This window comes from Sturnira hondurensis, unplaced genomic scaffold (genome assembly GCF_014824575.4).
Source record: "Sturnira hondurensis isolate 20B ecotype Veracruz unplaced genomic scaffold, ASM1482457v3 Scaffold0018728, whole genome shotgun sequence".
Taxonomy (NCBI): domain Eukaryota; kingdom Metazoa; phylum Chordata; class Mammalia; order Chiroptera; family Phyllostomidae; genus Sturnira; species Sturnira hondurensis.
In genome coordinates, this window is record NW_028091359.1 from 19,485,710 (window position 1) to 19,490,184 (window position 4,475).

The 4,475-nt window shown below is 55.5% G+C and overlaps 1 long non-coding RNA gene across 1 annotated transcript; it reads right to left on the minus strand.

Moving 5' to 3' along the window:
- Positions 1-488: 488 nt before the first annotated feature.
- On the minus strand, positions 489-4,246 carry LOC119003642 (uncharacterized). Its single transcript, XR_005070002.1, has 3 exons — positions 4,084-4,246; positions 2,402-2,490; positions 489-2,046 (listed from the first exon to the last, which is right to left on the minus strand). It is a non-coding gene; the product is annotated as an uncharacterized LOC119003642 (long non-coding RNA).
- Positions 4,247-4,475: the final 229 nt, after the last annotated feature.

Sequence of the window (4,475 nt, forward strand, 5' to 3'; positions counted from 1 at the left end):
TTACTAGGTCAAAGGCCATGGTACTGTTTGATGCATATCGCCAAACTTGCATCCAGGAAGACTGTACCAATTTGTACTACCATATGCAATGTGTGGTGGTGCTACTTTAGCACCCTTTGCCAACAACTAGGTCTTATTTTTTCTGTGATAGTCTGCTATGGGAAAATTGCTTATAGCTCTATTTGCCGCTCTTTAATTACTAGTGAAGCACACTTTTTTCCCTCCATGGTTTTATCCATTTCAATTTCTTTCATGAATTTCCTGTATATTCCAAAGCTGGCTCTTGTTCCTTGAAACTGCTTATATAAAAATTATAGGGTAGACGAGAGGTGGAAGTACGAGGATGAAACCACTTTAATATGGCCCCACATCTCTGAAGGAGGCAGAAAGACTGAAGGTGGCTGGAAGCTTGCCCTTGCTGAGGGTATCTGTCCTCCCTCTTCCTGGGGTGCGCCTGGCCCTTACAGGCCCCCTCTGCAGGGTGCCCAGACAGGCCCCTGCCCTCTCCAGGCCGTGTTCTTCACTGATGTTCTGCCTGCCTCTGTGTGCCCAGGCTGCTCTTCCTCATGTCTTCTCCATGATAGGTGAGGTTGGCAGAGCCACACATCCATGGCTGGAGGGAACCACTGTGGCCAGTGAAGCGAGGAGGGGAAGAAAGGATGGCAGCAATGTCCAGGGATAGAGTGACCTTTGTTGAAGTCTATGAGTGGACTCAGTCTACCCAACCCTTTCTACCACAGCCCCACACACATGCAGCTTAGGCTGCAAGAGCTCGGTCCAACGCTCTACTTTTCTCTAAATCTTTCAGTTTCTTATCAATGGAGGAGAGGATCCAGCTCCCTATATACCTCCTCCCCCAAAATAGAACAAACAGCTTCCTGCAGCCCTAGGACATGACTACTTTCAGGCAGGGAGACTGGGCAAAGGCTGAACCACACCAGAGCCCAAACCAAAGAGTGAGATTGGATCAGGAGCAGGTTCACACAGTCTGATGCCCCAAAGTGGGGAGTCCTGTCCCAGATCTCACCTTTCCTGATTGCCGGGGTGGGGGCATGTAGTTCCTGCCCCATGCAGGCCTGAGCTGAGTCTCACACACTAGCCTGGAAAGTGAAGTGAGGAAAGAGAGCAATGATGGCTGGAGCCCCATGGGAGCTGCAGTTCTGTTTTGGGGAGCGGAGGACGTCTTGTGCCACCTTTGCATGATGAGAAGTCCATGTAGAGATTGAGCTCCTACTTGCTCCTCTAACTCTCCAACCCCTACCCCCACCTCCTGGGGTTACAGTCAGGGAGGGAGGAGGGGCAACAGCTTAAGTGAAAAGCTGTTCTGTTCCCACCCCAAGCTCTGAGTCTGCACAATGGGTTTCTGATTCCCTCAAGTGAGTGATTTCCCCCCCTCACAGGTAGGCAGAGAAACTGAAACAGGGGGTCTAAGGGTCCCACATACACTAAATATCCCTGAATCTAGAGTGTGAGCCAGGCTACGGAAACACAGGGAAAGGGAAGAGCCGGGGCATGACTACTCAGATGGGGAGATTCAGTATGAACTGCTCCCCAAGACAGCTTACTTCTGGACCCCACCTGGAAAGACCAGGGGAAAGAATGAGGGATAAGGAAGAAAGGTCAAGAAAAACAACTGGATAAAGGGACAGACAGGGTCTTCTCTGCTCCACTTCTCCCCATTATCAGACAAACACTGACTGACCTTGGGTAGTCAGAGCCATCCATTCCCTAATTCAGTCAGGGTTTCTGATCTCAAACTGCTCCCTGGCTGCGCCAGTCAGGGTGAAGACTCTCCAGAGGAACACGGCTCCCTTTCCCAAAAGGTTATCCTCATCACTCTCGCTGTTTGGACCTTCCCAGCCTGTTATGTCACCTTCCAGACGAAAGTAGCTGTCGAGAGAAAGCAGCTCCTCCTCCTCCTCCTTGAAGCCAGGGGCAGAGGGCAACAGTTCTTCAACTGGCAGCTTTAGCTGGGTCAGGACATAAAGCTTGCCACTGAAGAACTACTGCGGCTCAGCCAGGTGCGAGTGTGGGAGGTAGAGGCTCCTAAAGGCAAAAGGAAGAAAAATGGGAAAGATCTGAGCAGGGAAGTACCACAGGGACACTGTCCAGCTGGCCGTCCAAGTCCAGCCCCAGCAGACACTTAGCCTTCTAAAGAAGGGTTCTTGGCTCTCACCTGGGCCTGCAGGAGCTTTCAGCTTCAGTGAGAAGCAAGTAGTTCTAAACATATTGACCTTCCTTCTCTTTCCAGACCTAAAGCTGTAAAATGCAGATCTGCTCTCAACCCCTTGATCCCAGCTACCAGTAGAGGACCCCAACCTATTCAGTATTCAGAAAAGGCAGGACCTGGGACTCTGGACACACCCCACCCGCTACCCAGGTGCTAGGTAAGAAATTGTACCTCAGTTCCAGAAGTGTGAGTTCAGTGATCAGCCCAGCTGACTTATTCCCAGGGAGTTCAGCTGGAAGAAGAGTTTTGGGGCCCTGGATCTGGGAAAGAGCGAGTAAGGGAAGAGATCTAGAGTTTGGAAGGTCAGCAGAGGCTCCTGGGACTGTGAGGAGAGGACAAGGGACCAAAGACTGGAGGGGAGGGAGATTAAGCAGGGAGGTTGGGCAGCCTCCCCAGGACTCTCAAATGCCAGGCATTCCGCTTGCACATTCCGGGTACATCTGGTATGAATTCCAGGCTGTCTGCCGGCCCCTCCATGTCTGAACTTTGTTCCAAGTTCCAAGCCCCGCCCCCACAGTTCCAACGCATGAATCAGCAGGAAAGGCCAGGCCCTGCAGCATGGCCCAGGGAGGGGGCTGGGGGCGTGGCAGGCTTAGGGGCTGTGAGCTGGGGTGGTGAGAGGGTTTGTGCTGACACTCAGCCCCAAGGGCACACCCATGCCAATGGGAGGGGCCAAGGTGGTCCTGCCTTGAGACTTTTACACTCAGAAGGTAAGAAAGATTAGGGTAGGGGTGGGAGGTTTTCAAATTACAAAACCCTTTTGGGAGGCATGAACTTTGAGATACCTTCCTTCCCCTAGGTGACTAGTCCCCAATTCCTCCCCAGTCCTCTTTCTGGAAGCCGGCTGTGGTCAGGACTTAGCGGCTGCTGAGAGTATGTGCCAAGCAGGTGCCCTTGGCTGCAGGGTGGGGCGGGTCCAGGGCAGTGACCCTCTGACCAGCTGCTCCATCAACCTTCTGGCACCTTGACAACTTCCAGCCTGGTCTGACAGCCAGGATGACAGGCCAAATGAGTTGGAGGCAGGAACTAGGGCCGAAGGGAGGTGGGGGCGACAGTCTAGTCTGAGGCCACGGGGAGGGGCCAAGAGTTGGCCGAGAGGTGGGGAGAGAGGGAGCCCAGTGATGACTAACCCAGGCGCCCCACCCAGCCAGCCGGTTTCCCAGGCGGTCGGGGCCAGGTTTGGGCTAGGGCCCCCACAACCGAACAGGCTGGGGGGAGGTGCAGAGGTGACCTTCTCTCGGCCCAAGATGGCTAGTGAGGCTGGGGCCGGGGGGTAGAGTTTCCAGGCCCTCCTCATGTCCGCTTCCCCCACCAACCGCGGTGAAACCCTAAACCTTTGGGTTGCATAAGGTCCCGGCACCGCCGCCCCCTACTCCCCTCCCCTCCCCCCTTACATAATATCCTTGGGAGAGAATAAGAGGGGCCGGCCCACCCAGAGACCCCTTCTCTGTCAGCACCCTCAGCTGACCCTGACCCACTGAGTGCCGGAAGAGGCAAAACACCTCTACCGCCACCCGCCCCATCCCAAACCTCCCCAGGCTGGGTAGCCGTCTCCCATATCCTCAGAGCAAAGGGCGTCGAGGTTAGCCGCCCCCAGCCCTCTGGCCCCTCACCTTCCTCCCAGCTACTCCGCAAGACCTTCCGAGAAGACTCCTACCCCAGACTCTTTCTTAAAACCTCCTGACACACTACTCCAGACAGTCCAGGCCCCTCTCCCCCCGAGTGCCCCTGTATCCACCGCCCCCTCTCCCCTCCCCCGGAAGGGCAGGGTGTGGTCGCCAGAACCCTACTTGCCCCCTTTACCCGTTAGCACGGTTCCCCCCGGTGGGGCCAGGACCCCAGCTCACACCCACCTGGTGCTGGGTGTGTGGTGGGTGCTAAGAGTAGAGGAGTAAATCAATGCGTCCGTTCCCCACGGCCGGCGGCGCTCTCTTCCCAACGCCCAGCACACACCGGCTCCAGTCTCCGATCAGCTGGCGGCGTCGTGACGCACAAGTTGCGATTGCACCTCCCAGGGCCAATCACCGCCTACTGGTGGGCAGCGTGACCACACCCACTCGGGGGTGCCAGCCCTTAGCTCTGGTCCCGCCTTTCTGGCTGTCTTAGCTCTGATTGGCAAGGAGGCCACCCCTTTGCTTAGTAGAGTTGCACTAAGCCACACCCACCAACTGACGAGCTGGCCAATACGTGAAAAGGTGTGGCTCAGCCCTCCTCCTTGGCTACTTGCTTTGAAGAGTGCTACGTC